At 44.7% G+C, this 17291-nt stretch overlaps 1 pseudogene; it reads left to right on the top strand.

Annotated features, from left to right (window-relative positions):
* The first annotated feature begins 930 nt into the window (after positions 1–930).
* LOC119315689 overlaps positions 931–17291 on the top strand; it is a 177846-nt pseudogene continuing 161485 nt past the window's right edge.

Genomic DNA, 17291 nt, shown 5'->3' with positions numbered 1-17291 from the left:
CGCAACTAGTCCACGGAGAAAGAAACGAAAGAGCTACACCGTCTTGAAATACACTCCAAGGGGAAGAAGGCATCTCATGCTAGGGGAGAATCTGTGAATAATTCAAAGCACAAGATTAGTCCGCAAACATGTTGACATCAATCACCAAAACTACCTTGAGAGAGTTATGCCGTAACAACTTGTACCGAGGATTATTGTAAGAGAGCACTTCTATAATTATGCAGATATAAATTGTTTGACATTCATGTCAACAAACTACAAACCACCATGCATGTTGTCTGGTCACGTTCTAACGGGATGACTATAAAACGATTTACCTTCAAACTATATTGACAGGAAAATAGATCGGACTCGGCTTAATCTTTGACCTCGTGTAATTAGCACTTGGTCATTTGCAAAAAAAGTTCATCTGGTTATATTTAGTACCTACAGAAGCTAGCATAGAAATGTTTGTCCTCACAAACAAAGAATAAGAATGCATGTGTAAGACCAATACTATAACTGGTTATCAAGAAAACTAAACAATAGAAGAAACATAAAATAAAGGATGGTAGATTGGACCTACATGAATAAGAATGCCACAGGATACAGCATGAATTCCTTCTTTGTGGCTGGCTCCCATAGAATTTCCAGAGAATGCATATTGACCAAGCTCATGCAGTCCTCGATAGAGCAAAAATCCAGGGACAACCTTCGTAACTAATATCCAACCACCTGAGTAGAAAATACAAACCTTGTTATCTGTAGTCATAACATGTAAATTGAATAGTAGATTACTGCTAAGTTAGCAGCTTACAGTGAAAAGTTCTATCCTTCAGAAAAGGGAAAAGAAATGCCACCTATAAGCCAGAGCCAAATATATAGATGGCCAATCATTGCAGCAGCAGAATAAATGAAAATTTTCACTTTAAGAAGGAATCTTGACTCAAGATGTTAAAGGTTTAAGTCATTGATTGTGGCTATCTTAACAGATGAAACGAAAGATGCCACAAAAAGGCAAAAAACCAATCTGTAAAAGTATGTAGATGAGGAAAACAATATGCCATAGTAATTGACTCCATCAAAAGGATCAATTTGGTTAGTTTGCTGCGGTAGTCTTGAAGCAGAGAGTAATTTGTTGCTGAGGTGTTGACTGTGGCTCCATTAATTGTACATTTCAGGAGTCTGGCAGGGCTGCTGTTAAGGTATCTGGGACTGGGAGAGCTACTGTCAAGGTGTCACACAGAGCTGTTTCTACTGCTAGGGTCGGGTTTTTGCCTCATGTATAGTGGAGCCTCGACATGGAGCTCAAGCCATTATGGCTGACAAGAAGTGTGCTATCACGGGTCAGTTGAGCTATTCTACCGAAGATTGTTGGTTTCAGTACAATATTTTTATTGGTTTCAGTTTGCCGAACTTAACAACCTTTAGCTGCTCCCACCTTCCTGAGTACAAGACCATATGCAGTATTTAATGCTATGCTAGTGTTTTGTCTCAGCAGGAGTCTAACCAGAAAGACATGTGCTTGATTGCTATCCCTGCTGGTATCAATCAGAAGAAAAGTGTAGATGCCTTTATGAAGAAGGTACTTTGTTTACTACTTCTTTCGGCAGTAATTTGTCCATAAAATTATCATGAACTCTTGAATGATCAGTTTCTTGTAGATAACTTCACAGCTATATTGTTCCACTACGATGGGAAGGTCAATGAGTGGAATGATCTACCATGGAGCAAAAGTGTGATACACATCGCTGCTTCTAATTAGACAAAAGGGAACGACCTCTTTTTACCCTTGCACTGAACTAAGAGTCAGACCTTGACTATCTATAATTTGTATCGATCTGGTATCATTTAACTTCGAGATGACATCTACTCCCTCCATCCCATAATATAATAGTGTCAAAATGCTCTTATATTATGGGACGGATGGAGTATCTTTTAGGTGGTTTGCTAAAAGGTTCCTCCATCCTGCCGTCGTCTCGATGTACAAGTATATATTTCTTTGGGACGAAGATCTTGAAGTAGATAATTTTAACCCAAGAGGGTATATGTGTTGCATGAACCCTGGTATTGTTCTTAAACTTGTCATTTCCTATCTGTCATTAAAAAATATGCCTTGTGCCAAGGTATCAGTCATGGAATATGTTCAGAGTGCAATGCATTCCGCACTTAAATCCTGGTCCAGTCAGCTACAGCCTACAAGTATAACAATGCAGTTTTGCCATTGCAGAATCAATTGTTGTGTGTTGCTGCCTGGTATGTGCTCGGCAGCAAAGCTATATCTGTTTTGAGAATGATGCAACTAATTTGTGTATTACATTCGGAATGTCGACATTGGAGTGTCTTGATTCTAGTGTTCTCCCCCCTAGATAAATTGATCTGTTGATTCTTTGTACCAATTTGGCTAACATTGTAATATGGAGCAGGTATTTGAATATAGTGAAATCAGAAAGGCTGGAGATATCTCAACCTGGTCCTGACTCTTATCTGAAATTCATCATCTGGTAATTGTTCGTAAAAAATAGGGAATTTCCACAGGTAGATTTTATGTAATGCAACGCCCTGTTTGCTTGACTTGAATTTTACAGAATAACAAACTAAGAATATATATAATTTGATGGAAGAGTCAGTTGGGCTAATAAAGATTGTTCAAGAGAAAGGGCCACCTTGTTCTGGGTATGTTTTCTTTCTTAAACTCTTTCTTGTGGTATTACATCTGCTTTCCTTGTTAACTAAATGTGTTAGTTACTATTTGATCTGGTGTAGACTGTAGCACACTAGCATTGTCTTGCTGCTTAATGACCATAGTACGCTAGCAACAAGCCTGCATCAGGTATGCACTTGTGTGAAAATTAATTGATTTCAGATTGGTCGAGGGCATGGCACCGGTTTTCTCAAAATCTGCTTGGCATCTCATCCAGGTAAGGTTTGTATTTGAGTTTAGGTTTGAACCAAGTTGTAGACCTTTTATGTTGATTAGTCCCATATTTAACTTGAATAGCTCATATTTAACCATGTACGGAAAAGCACACAATACGCTGCCATGAGGGTGGATCTAAATAAATAGAGCGGTGACACACACAAAAATCACGAAGGTCCCCAACCCTTCCTACCCTGGTGGGGTCGATTGATTTAACAACTGAAAACTGATGATGCGCCGTATGAAAAAAAACTACCCAGATGCTCATACCTCAGACGAAGGGAGGGCCCAGCCCAATGGACAAAGGCTGTGATGGGGTGGAGATGGCAACAGGACGTCCCAGAGACCAAGGGAGGAGAGGGGACGGCACCGGCGGTGCAACGCTGCATCGGCCGCCGCGCACAAAGAGGGCGGAGCTCGACATGTGTGGGGAGGAGGCACGGGAGCACCACCTGGAGGCCTCTCTCTTTCTCCCTCCTCCTCCCCTTCTTCTTCTTCTTCTTCTTCTTCTCATCTTCTCTCTCTATCTCCTGCATATTGAATCAAGCGCGTCCGCCATCACGCTCTGTCAGGGAAGCACGCCTTCGCGCGCGTGCACCTCAGATCCCGGGGTAGACGAGATGCGGGAGAGTGGGGTGGGGGGTGACTGGCGTGGGTGGATGGAGCAGGAGCATGGAGCCGGCGAGGGTTTGTGAGGGACGAGAGGATTGGGCGCACAGGGCATGGGAGGAGTCGGGCGTGTGGGAGGAGTCCTTTTCCCCCTCTCTCTCAGCTCTCTCTCACCCAATCGCTACCATTTTTTTTGTCGTGCCTGATGACGTGTCTAGCGGGAGGGATGGCCCTTGATGCACACCTTATTGTTTTGGATTGGGCATGCCTAGCTAGATGGACGCTTGCATGCAGAATCTAGCGATACTTTTTCTCTTCTAATTATCTGATGCACGGGGGAGGCAGCCGAAGATTACGCTCGTCATACCTGTTGGTGAAAGTCTATGTGGCAAAATGATGACGTGGATACTGTGCATGTTGAGAGAATGCTAGTAGTGGGGAGCAACTTCTTAAGAATGGTAGATACTAAAGTTCTCATCACACAACAAATAACAAGCAATGAAATGAACTTCAACTCAACCAATCCTCGGCGTTGGAAATGCTTGCTTTGAACCAGAAGTGAACCTCTGGGAAGGGCCAGCCACTGTCAGTCTCGAGACCAACGCAGGACTGGTCATCCAGGCTGAAGCGGGCTATGTCAGGACCCATATTGCGATGGTAGGGAAGCATAGCAATGACCGAGGCATAGATACAATTGCTTCTCATAAATGGTAGTAACTTTGTGTTAATAGCAGCTAGATCACCTTTCACCATGATTGGATAGTTTTGTCCAAGGAAGAGCGAGTTTCCTCCAAGACTTTTTTATACTGAACCAGGGTGAAGGTGTTGGCGCTAGTACACTAGTATCCATCCCGAATACCCTGCAACGGATGTTGGCATAGGTCCGAAGAGTGTGACCATGTGAGACAACACCTGCTTCCTTAGTAACATCAGCAGTGCCCTGTATACAGACAAGAAGAGGTGATCCATCGGAATAAGTTGCCAGGCGCCACTGAGTATATGGGTCCTGCTCCTCCTCATGCTCGTGATCATCAGCATCGTCATCTCCCCCTTGGTTATAATTTTTTTCAAGTATAGGTGGTGGAATGTTCACATGACCTTGGAAACACAAGAAGGTTGATTAATTAGTAAAGGGAAACTAGCTAACCCACATGCATATGGATGAAACAATTATAATTACGGTGGAAGACAAACGTACCTAAAGCATGATGATTCCATGCAAAAACTGTGCCAGGAGTGGTGGCAGCAAACACAAGACCCTCGTATTGAATTGCATCACAGTACTCATCCATGTACATAAATTGATTTTTCAGCAATATCCATCGAGGCGTGGAAGTAAGGAAGGCAACAAGCTTGTCGAAGATAGCAACAACTTCATAGTTCATGTAATCCCAAGAGCGGTTGGGAACTTGACAAATTGCTATCTTCTGTAGATGACAGTTACCATTATCGTATTTGAACTCACGTAGATCATCTGTGTGCTCAACCTCTGGGCATTCTGAGATTTTTGGAAGTGGAACCCAGTGACGAGTGTACGCATTCACAAGTTCCCACTCGCAGTTGTACCCAATATAAACAACCCAATCTTCATTTGTGCTTTCCCAAGCCTTGCCCTCAAGCGATGGCATCTTAACATCACACGTATCATTATCAAGCGGCATCAACTTGCACAAGGCGAGGCTTCCTTCGTCCCCGCGCCAGTGAGCAGGGTCACGGTGAAGAAGATAGGGGAGATCAAACCGCTCCTGGACCCTTGAGTTCCTTGTAATGATGTTATTAGTTGAGTCGAGAATGGTCTTGAACGAACCTGCCATGTTAGCCGAGGTGATGACGTTGCACCGATCAATGAGTTCCTCCACCGCATCATCATTCAGATCGGGGCAAGAATAATGGGGTCGTTTCTGGCATGTTCCCTCCATGGAGAAGACGATCGAACAATAGCAGAAGGAAGGGTGAAGGCAAATGGAGGACGGAGGAAGAGCGTGCGACAACCATTCCAAATCGAGAGGGAAAGGCGAAGAGTCGGTGGACGGTTGCCACGATACACGAAGAGGCGCCCCGGCCTACATAGACGTCCATTCGGAAATTTTTCGAAAGGACTCACCGTCGTCTCACTGACATGTTGGAACAGGACCACATGGAAGTTCAGTACTCTATATCTAGATCAGACCTGTTACTTTGCTCTGAATGTTGAACTTTCCATTTGAACGTATGGAATGCGCTGTTATTTTTTTAATTGGGTTGTATTTGTCCGCCACGGGTTTAGAGGCTGACTTGTGGGCCTACCAGGTTGACGCGTACACAATCAGGAGATGATTGTACGTGGAGAGGATGACAACAGGACCCACCAAGGTCATGGCGGTATGCAAGCAAGTGCCTCCTTATTTCAAGCCAATAAAAAATGGCTCATCCTAATGGATTTCTGACATCTGGGTCCCATGCCGTTGTCAACGTAGTCAATAAACGAGAGAATTGCACAACGAGCGGCTGACACCAAGGACCTAGCAGCTCGCCCAGTTATTTTTGTTTTGGGTTAATTTGATAAATGCCACTCCAAATCTGGTGATTCTAAGAAATGCCAATGCAATTTCCAAACATTGGAAAATGCCATTTCATGCCATTTCCAGTGGCATTTTTCGAAGTCTGGAGTGGCGTTTTTCAAAGTTTGCAAAAAATGCAGTGGCATTTTTCAAAGTTTGCAAAATTGTAGTGGCATTTTTCAAAGTTTGGAAATTGCAGTGGCATTTTTATGAATCGCCATAATTGGAGTGGCATTTATCTAATTTGTTTTTGAGACGGAAGCAGGGTGTCAACTGGGCTGTGCGAGGCACCCTGGCCTGTCTAGACAACCTTTTCTTTTATGTTTACCACAGACCAGCCGAGTAGTTTTTTCTTTCTTTCTGAAAATGGCTAGCCCGATTTTTTGTGATTTATCAAGTAAGTCGCTTTGTCAAGTCTGTTGGGCTGCAAATCTTCAAGACGAGGAGAGCTTCATTCGGTTGGCCGAGAAAATGGCCTATCAGCAATGAGAAATGGGTTGTACATTGTTAAAACACATCAAACCGGCAGTTAGTTTCAAATTTCGTTTTTTTATTTCGAGATATTAAATTGCATTGATTTTTATGCATGGAAAATTTGTTGGATTTTATATTGATATACATTTATTTCTAAAATCAGTTTGAAAGTGACTTGAAATTTCGGGATTAAAAACAATTCGGACCGCATCGAAATATGCAAAATTTCATATAATTTTTTAACTATGGCCACAATATGGGTTGTAATGCTAACAAAAAGAATATGGGCTCCAAAAAAACCATTAAGAATTAGCAAATGAGCTGTAAATTATTAGAAATAATGGCAGATGGGTTGTACGATGTTTTCCCAAGATTTGAGGCTTTCCTCAAAAAGGTTGACGCACAAGCAGTGACTGTTGGATGTCCATCCGACAACCATCGTGCTTCTTCAATCTCTGTTCTTTCTACTCCAGCCGCTCAAACAAGAGCCGGCGGGACTGCCTGCTCCCTCCTCCCACAGCCGGTTGTGCTACCGGGCAGGCCTCACCGCCCCACCGTACTCCCATCGCTGGCCTAGCCATCCCTCTACTCAGCCACACCTGTTGTTATTCTCCAGCGATGGTAGACGAACCAGTAAACCCTCGTACTCCCCTCCGCGTGGGAAACAACTGCTGAGTCTTCCCTGGCTCCGTATCATTCCCTTCGCCTCGCACTACTAGGAAAAAGGCTATAGATGAAATTGACACTAATGGCGCACCAGACATGTGGTGCGCCACTACTATATACTAATGGCACACCATGTGTTGGTGCTGTTGGGGAACGTTGCAGAAAATTAAAATTTTTCCTACGGTTTCACCAAGATCCATCTATGAGTTCATCTAAGCAACGAGTCAAGGGAGAGAGTTTGCATCTACATACCACTTGTAGATCACGAGCGGAAGCTTGTCAAGGGGATGGTGATGATGGAGTCGTACTCGAACGTGATTCGGATCACCGATGTCCAAGTGCTGAACGGACAGCACCTCCGCGTTCAACACACGTACGGGACGGGAGACGTCTCCTCCGTCTTGATCCAGCAAGGGGGAAGGAGAGGTTGAGGAAGGCAGCTCCAACGGCAGCACGATGGCGTGGTGTAGTTGGTGCAGCAGTACTCCGACAGAGCTTCGCCAAGCACGTACGGAGGAGGAGAGGTGTTGGGGAGGGGAGGGGATGCGCCTTTAGTTGTGGTGTATTGCAGCCCTCCCCTCACCCCTCTATATATAGGGGAAGGGGCAAGGGGGGCCGGCCCTCTAGGGAAAACCCTAGGGGGGGCGGCGGCCAAGGGGTGGGGGGCTTGCCCCCCCAAGCAAGGGGGGGTGCGCCCCCTTTAGGGTTTCCCCCCCAACCCTAGGCGCATGGGCCCAAGGGGGGGGCGCGCCAAGCCCACTAGGGGCTGGTTGCTATCCCTACGCAGCCCAAGTGGCCCCCCGGGAGGGGTGGTCCCTCCCGGTGGACCCCCGGAACCTTTCCGGTGGTCCCGGTACAATACCGGTATGACCCCGAAACTTTCCGGTGCCCGTTTAACAACTTACCATATATAAAACTTTACCTCCGGACCATTCCGGAACTCCTCGTGACGTCCGGGATCTCATCCGGGACTTCGAACAACATTCGGTAATCACATACTTGTCTTCCTGATAACCCTAGCGTCACCGAACCTTAAGTGTGTAGACCCTACAGGTTCGGGAGACATGCAGACATGACCGAGACTCTCCGGTCAATAACCAACAGTGGGATCTGGATACCCATCTTGGCTCCCACATGCTCCTCGATGAAGTCATTGGATGAACCACGATGTCGAGGATTCGATCAAACCCCATATACAATTCCCTTTGTCAATCGGTACGTTACTTGCCCGAGACTCGATCGTCGGTATCCCAATACCTTGTTCAGTCTCGTTACTGGCAAGTCACTTTACTCGTACCGTAATGCATGATCCCGTGGCCAACACCTTGGTAACCTTGAGCTCATTATGATGATGCATTACCGAGTGGGCCCAGAGATACCTCTCCATCATACGGAGTGACAAATCCCAGTCTCGATCCGTGTCAACCCAATAGACACTTTCGGAGATACCTGTAGTGCACCTTTATAGTCACCCAGTTACGTTGTGACGTTTGATACACCCAAAGCATTCCTACGGTATCCAGGAGTTACACGATCTCATGGTCGAAGGAAGAGATACTTGACATTGGAAAAGCTCTAGCAAACGAACTAACCGACCTTTGTGCTATGCTTAGGATTGGGTCTTGTCCATCACATCATTCTCCTAATGATGTGATCCCGTTATCAACGACATCCAATGTCCATAGCCAGGAAACCATGACTATCTATTGATCACAACGAGCTAGTCAACTAGAGGCTTACTAGGGACATATTGTGGTCTTTGTATTCACACGTGTATTACGATTTCCGGATAATACAGTTATAGCATGAATAAAAGACTATTATCATGAACAAAGAAATATAATAATAACACTTTTATTATTGCCTCTAGGGCATATTTCCAACAGTCTCCCACTTGCACTAGAGTCACTAATCTAGTTACATTGTGATGAATCGAACACCCATAGAGTTCTGGTGTTGATCATGTTTTGCTCGCGAGAGAGGTTTAGTCAACGGATCTGCGACATTCAGATCCGTATGTACTTTGCAAATTTATATGTCTCCATCTTGAACATTTTCACGGATGGAGTTGAAACGACGCTTGATGTGCCTGGTCTTCTTGTGAAACCTGGGCTCCTTGGCAAGGGCAATAGCTCCAGTGTTGTCACAGAAGAGTTTGATTGGCCCCGACGCATTGGGTATGACTCCTAGGTCGGTGATGAACTCCTTCACCCAAATAGCTTCATGCGCTGCCCCCGAGGCTGCCATGTACTCCGCTTCACATGTAGATCCCGCCACGACACTCTGCTTGCAGCTGCACCAGCTTACTGCTCCACCATTCAACATATACACGTATCCGGTTTGTGACTTAGAGTCATCCAGATCTGTGTCGAAGCTAGCGTCGACGTGACCCTTTACGACAAGCTCTTCGTCACCTCCATAAACGAGAAACATGTCCTTTGTCCTTTTCAGGTACTTCAGGATATTCTTGACCGCTGTCCAGTGTTACTTGCCGGGATTACTCTGGTATCTTGCTACCAAACTTACGGCAAGGTTTACATCAGGTCTGGTACACAGCATGGCATACATAATAGATCCTATGGCTGAAGCATAGGGGATGACACTCATCTCTTCTTTATCTTTTGCCGTGGTCGGTGACTGAGCTGAGCTCAATCTCACACCTTGTAACATAGGCAAGAACCCTTTCTTGGACTCATCCATTTTGAACTTTTTCAAAATCTTATCAAGGTATGTGCTTTGTGAAAGACCTATGAGGCGTCTCGATCTATCTCTATAGATCTTGATGCCTAATATATAAGCAGCTTCTCCAAGGTCCTTCATTGAAAAACATTTGTTCAAGTAGGCCTTAATGCTGTCCAGAAATTCTATATTATTTCCCATCAAGAGTATGTCATCCACATATAATATGAGAAATGCTACAGAGCTCCCACTCACTTTCTTGTAAACGTAGGCTTCTCCATAAGTCTGCATAAACCCAAACGCTTTGATCATCTCATCAAAGCGAATATTCCAACTCCGAGATGCTTGCACCAGCCCATAAATGGATCGATGGAGCTTGCATACTTTGTTAGCGTTCTTAGGATCGACAAAACCTTCCGGCTGCATCATATACAGATCTTCCTTAAGATGCCCGTTAAGGAATGCCATTTTGACGTCCATCTGCCATATCTCATAATCATAGTATGCGGCAATTGCTAACATGATTCGGACGGACTTAAGCTTCGCTACGAGAGAGAATGTCTCGTCGTAGTCAATCCCTTGAACTTGTCGATAACCCTTAGCGACAAGTCGAGCTTTATAGATGGTGACATTACCATCCGCGTCCGTCTTCTTCTTAAAGATCCATTTGTTTTCTATCGCTCGCCGATCATCGGGCAAGTCAGTCAAAGTCCATACTTTGTTTTCATACATGGATTCTATCTCGGATTTCATGGCTTCTAGCCATTTATTGGAATCTGGGCCCGCCATCACTTCTTCATAGTTCGAAGGTTCACCGTTGTCTAACAACATGATTTCCAGGACAGGGTTGCCGTACCACTCTGGTGCGGAACGTGTCCTTGTGGACCTACGAAGTTCAGTAGCAACTTGATCCGAAGTACCTTGATCATCATCATTGGTTTCCTCTTCAGTTGGTGTGGGCATCACAGGAACATTTTCCTGAGCTGCACCACTTTCCCGTTCGAGAGGTAGTACTTCATCGAGTTCTACTTTCCTCCCACTTACCTCTTTCGAGAGAAACTCTTTTTCCAGAAAGCATCCGTTCTTGGCAACAAAGATCTTGCCCTCGGATCTTAAGTAGAAGGTATACCCTACAGTTTCCTTAGGGTATCCTATGAAGACGCATTTTTCCGACTTGGGTTCGAGCTTCTCAGGTTGAAGTTTCTTGACATAAGCATCGCATCCCCAAACTTTTAGAAACGACAGCTTAGGTTTCTTCCCAAACCATAATTCATACGGTGTCGTCTCAACGGATTTAGACAGTGCCCTATTTAAAGTGAATGTAGCTATCTCTAGAGCGTATCCCCAAAATGATAGCGGTAAATCGGTAAGAGACATCATAGACTGCACCATATCCAATAGAGTGCGATTACGACGTTCGGACACACCGTTTCGCTGAGGTGTTCCAGGCGGCGTGAGTTGTGAAACGATTCCACATTTCCTTAAGTGTGTGCCAAATTCGTGACTTAAATATTCTCCTCCACGATCTGATCGTAGGAACTTTATCTTTCGGTCACGTTGATTCTCCACCTCATTCTGAAATTCCTTGAACTTTTCAAAGGTCTCAGATTTGTGTTTCATTAAGTAGACATACCCATATCTACTTAAGTCATCAGTGAGAGTGAGAACATAACGATAACCTCCGCGAGCCTCAACGCTCATTGGACCGCACACATCGGTATGTATGATTTCCAACAAGTTGGTTGCTCGCTCCATTGTTCCGGAGAACGGAGTCTTGGTCATTTTTCCCATGAGGCATGGTTCGCATGTGTCAAATGATTCATAATCAAGAGACTCCAAAAGTCCATCTGCATGGAGCTTCTTCATGCGCTTCACACCAATGTGACCAAGGCGGCAGTGCCACAAGTATGTGGGACTATCATTATCAACTTTACATCTTTTGGCATCTACACTATGAACATGTGTAATATTACGCTCGAGATTCATTAAGAATAAACCATTGACCATCGGAGCATGACCATAAAACATATCACTCATATAAATCGAACAACCATTATTCTCGGACTTAAATGAGTAGCCATCTCGTATTAAACGAGATCCAGATACAATGTTCATGCTCAAACTTGGCACTAAATAACAATTATTAAGGTTCAAAACTAATCCCGTAGGTAAATGTAGAGGCAGCGTGCCGACGGCGATCACATCGACTCTGGAACCATTCCCGACGCGCATCGTCACCTCGTCCTTCGCCAGTCTCCGTTTATTCCGCAGCTCCTGCTGTGAGTTACAAATATGAGCAACGGCACCGGCATCAAATACCCAAGAGTTACTACGAGTACTGGTAAGGTACACATCAATTACATGTATATCAAATATACCTTTGGTGTTGCCGGCCTTCTTATCCGCTAAGTATTTGGGGCAGTTCCGCTTCCAGTGACCCTTCCCCTTGCAATAAAAGCACTCAGTCTCAGGCTTGGGTCCATTCTTTGACTTCTTCCCGGCAACTGGCTTACCGGGCGCGGCAACCTCTTTGCCGTCCGTCTTGAAGTTCTTTTTACCCTTGCCCTTCTTGAACTTAGTGGTCTTATTGACCATCAACACTTGATGTTCTTTCTTGATTTCAACCTCTGCTGACTTCAGCATAGAAAATACTTTAGGAATGGTCTTTACCATCCCCTGCATATTGTAGTTCATCACAAAGCTCTTGTAGCTTGGTGGGAGCGACTGAAGGATTCTGTCAATGACTGCCTCATCAGGGAGGTTAATATTCAGCTGGGTCATACGGTTGTGCAACCCAGACATCTTGAGTATGTGCTCACTGACAGAACTATTTTCCTCCATCTTACAACTATAGAACTTGTCGGAGATGTCATATCTCTCGACCCGGGCGTGAGCTTGAAAAACTAGTTTCAGCTCTTCGAACATCTCATATGCTCCGTGATGCTCAAAACGCTTTTGGAGCCCCGGTTCTAAGCTGTAAAACATGCCGCACTGAACGAGGGAGTAATCATCAGCACGAGACTGCCAAGCATTCATAATGTCTTGGTTCTCTGGGATGGGAGCGTCACCTAGCGGTCCTTCTAGGACATATTGTTTCCTGGCAGCTATGAGGATGATCCTCAGGTTCCGGACCCAGTCCGTATAGTTGCTGCCATCATCTTTCAGCTTGGTTTTCTCTAGGAACGCGTTGAAGTTCATGTTGACATGAGCGTTGGCCATTTGATCTACAAGACATATTTGCAAAGGTTTTAGACTAAGTTCATGATAATTAAGTCCTAATCAAATTATGAACTCCCACTTAGATTAGACATCCCTCTAGTCATCTAAGTGTTACACGATCCGAGTCGACTAGCCCGTGTCCGATCATCACGTGAGACGGACTAGTCATCGTCGGTGAACATCTTCATGTTGATCGTATCTTCCATACAACTCGTGTTCGACCTTTCGGTCTCCGTGTTCCGAGGCCATGTCTGCACATGCTAGGCTCGTCAAGTTAACCCTAAGTGTTTTCGCTGTGTAAAACTGTCTTACACCCGTTGTATGTGAACGTAAGAATCCATCAGACCCGATCATCACGTGGTGCTTAGAAGCGACGAACTGTAGCAACGGTGCACAGTTAGGGGAGAACACTTCTTGAAATTTTGTGAGGGATCATCTTATTTACTACCATCGTCCTAAGTAAACAAGATGCATAAAACATAATAAACATCACATGCAATTATATAAAGTAGTTACATGATATGGCCAATATCATATAGCTCCTTTGATCTCCATCTTCGGGGCTCCATGATCATCTTGTCACCGGCATGACACCATGATCTCCATCATCATGATCTCCATCATCGTGTCTTCATGAGGTTGTCACGCCAACGACTACTTCTACTTCTATGACTAACGCGTTTAGCAATAAAGTAAAGTAAGTTACATGGCGTTCTTCAATGACACGCAGGTCATACAAAAATAAAGACAACTCCTATGGCTCCTGCCGGTTGTCATACTCATCGACATGCAAGTCGTGAATCCTATTACAAGAACATGATCTCATACATCACTATTCATCATTCATCACAACTTCTAGCCATATCACATCACATGATCAATCGCTGCAAAAACAAGTTAGACGTCCTCTAATTGTTGTTGCATCTTTTACGTGGCTGCAATTGGGTTCTAGCAAGAACGTTTTCTTACCTACGAATAACCACAACGTGATTTTGTCAACTTCTATTTACCCTTCATAAGGGCCCTTTTCATCGAATCCGCTCCAACTAAAGTGGGAGAGACAGACACCCGCCAGCCACCTTATGCAACTAGTGCATGTTAATCGGTGGAACCGGTCTCACATAAGCGTACGTGTAAGGTTGGTCCGGGCCGCTTCATACCACAATACCGTTGAAGCAAGAAAAGACTAGTAGAGGCAAGCAAGTTGACAAGATCCACGCCCACAACAAAATTGTGTTCTACTCGTGCAAAGAGAACTACGCATAGACCTAGCTCATGATGCCACTGTTGGGGAACGTTGCAGAAAATTAAAATTTTTCCTACGGTTTCACCAAGATCCATCTATGAGTTCATCTAAGCAACAAGTCAAGGGAGAGAGTTTGCATCTACATACCACTTGTAGATCACGAGCGGAAGCTTGTCAAGGGGATGGTGATGATGGAGTCGTACTCGAACGTGATTCGGATCACCGATGTCCAAGTGCTGAACGGACAGCACCTCCGCGTTCAACACACGTACGGGACGGGAGACGTCTCCTCCGTCTTGATCCAGCAAGGAGGAAGGAGAGGTTGAGGAAGGCAGCTCCAACGGCAGCACGACGGCGTGGTGTAGTTGGTGCAGCAGTACTCCGACAGAGCTTCGCCAAGCACGTACGGAGGAGGAGAGGTGTTGGGGAGGGGAGGGGATGCGCCTTTAGTTGTGGTGTATTGAAGCCCTCCCCTCACCCCTCTATATATAGGGGAAGGGGCAACGGGGGCCGGCCCTCTAGGGAAAACCCTAGGGGGGGCGGCGGCCAAGGGGTGGGGGGCTTGCCCCCCAAGCAAGGGGGGGTGCGCCCCCTTTAGGGTTCCCCCCCCCAACCCTAGGCGCATGGGCCCAAGGGGGGGGGCGCCAAGCCCACTAGGGGCTGGCTGCTATCCCTACGCAGCCCAAGTGGCCCCCCGGGAGGGGTGGTCCCTCCCGGTGGACCCCCGGAACCTTTCCGGTGGTCCCGGTACAATACCGGTATGACCCCGAAACTTTCCGGTGCCCGTTTAACAACTTCCCATATATAAAACTTTACCTCCGGACCATTCCGGAACTCCTCGTGACGTCCGGGATCTCATCCGGGACTCCGAACAACATTCGGTAATCACATACTTGTCTTCCTGATAACCCTAGCGTCACCGAACCTTAAGTGTGTAGACCCTACGGGTTCGGGAGACATGCAGACATGACCGAGACTCTCCGGTCAATAACCAACAGCGGGATCTGGATACCCATGTTGGCTCCCACATGCTCCTCGATGAAGTCATCGGATGAACCACGATGTCGAGGATTCAATCAAACCCCGTATACAATTCCCTTTGTCAATCGGTACGTTACTTGCCCGAGACTCGATCGTCGGTATCCCAATACCTTGTTCAGTCTCGTTACTGGCAAGTCACTTTACTCGTACCGTAATGCATGATCCCGTGGCCAACACCTTGGTCACCTTGAGCTCATTATGATGATGCATTACCGAGTGGGCCCAGAGATACCTCTCCGTCATACGGAGTGACAAATCCCAGTCTCGATCCGTGTCAACCCAATAGACACTTTCGGAGATACCTGTAGTGCACCTTTATAGTCACCCAGTTACGTTGTGACGTTTGATACACCCAAAGCATTCCTACAGTATCCAGGAGTTACACGATCTCATGGTCGAAGGAAGAGATACTTGACATTGGAAAAGCTCTAGCAAACGAACTAACCGACCTTTGTGCTATGCTTAGGATTGGGTCTTGTCCATCACATCATTCTCCTAATGATGTGATCCCGTTATCAACGACATCCAATGTCCATAGCCAGGAAACCATGACTATCTATTGATCACAACGAGCTAGTCAACTAGAGGCTTACTAGGGACATATTGTGGTCTTTGTATTCACACGTGTATTACGATTTCCGGATAATACAGTTATAGCATGAATAAAAGACTATTATCATGAACAAAGAAATATAATAATAACACTTTTATTATTGCCTCTAGGGCATATTTCCAACAGGTGCGCCATTAGTAAGAAGATTTTTTTAATTTTTTTCAAAACTAGTAATGGTGCACCACATCCACGGTGCGCCATTAGTAAAAAAATTCATTTTTTTCAATATTTTTTATTTTTTCAAAAATAGTAATGGCGCACCAGGGGATAGTGCGCCATTACTAGTTAAACTAGTAATGGCGCACCACATCCATGGTGTGCCACTAGTAATTTTTTTTCAATTTTTTTTATATTTTTCGAAAACTAGTAATGGCGCACCGTGGGATTGGTGCACCATTACTAGTTCAACTAGTCAACTAGTAATGGCGCACCACTCCCACGGTGTGCCATTACTAACTTGGTCCAAAAATTCCTCGCATGCACCCCCCTGTGGATCGCCTTTTCAGTTTTAAAAAAATAAAAGAAAATGATGAAAATGTCAAAAAAAATAAAAGAAAATAAGTTTCCAATGTGATATGTGGTCTAGTTGTTGGGAAAATTTACAAATATGAATTTCGACTTTATTTACAAAATCTCTCTAGAATTTGTAAAATGGGCATAACTTTTGCATACGAACTGGGATTAAAAAGTTTTCTATATGAAAAATCATCTATTCGAAAAGTTACATCCGAATTTAATCAGGGGAACCCCGTTAAACATTTTTTAAAAATCCTCAAAAACCTAACAAAAAAAGTTACGGGGCTTTTAAGATCTGGAGGCAAAAAAATTCAAAAAAATTCAAACTTACTAGTGGCGCACCGTATGCTACGTGCGCCACTAGTAACAGAAAAAAAATTAGTTTCGATTTTTTTTCGGGAATTGTTTTTCAAAATATGATACGTAATATGAACGGAAGTTTGAAATATTTTTTCAAAATTTTATCACACTCATGAACATGAACATAGTCCTAAACATCAACAAGGTTTAATAGGATTGATATGCTAGATATATCAATAAGTGCATGTGAAGTGAGCTGGTGCTGGGGTTGGATAGAACTCTGAAGTTAAGCGTGCTTGGGTTGGAGTAGTGTGAGGATGGGTGACCTTTTGGGAAGCTTGACCATGGAGTGTGATTTGACCTAACATTAAGCATATTGACCCGAGATTAAGCCATAGTGACCCGAGATTAAGAAAAAAATAAAAAATGAATTTTTTTTAAAAAAAATCAAAATTTTTTGAATTTTTTTATTACTAATGGCGCACTTCT

This window comes from Triticum dicoccoides, chromosome 6A, assembly GCF_002162155.2.
Source record: "Triticum dicoccoides isolate Atlit2015 ecotype Zavitan chromosome 6A, WEW_v2.0, whole genome shotgun sequence".
In the NCBI taxonomy this organism is placed as follows: domain Eukaryota; kingdom Viridiplantae; phylum Streptophyta; class Magnoliopsida; order Poales; family Poaceae; genus Triticum; species Triticum dicoccoides.
Note: the sequence above shows the minus strand (reverse complement) of the source record. Positions and strands in the feature narration are given on the sequence as shown.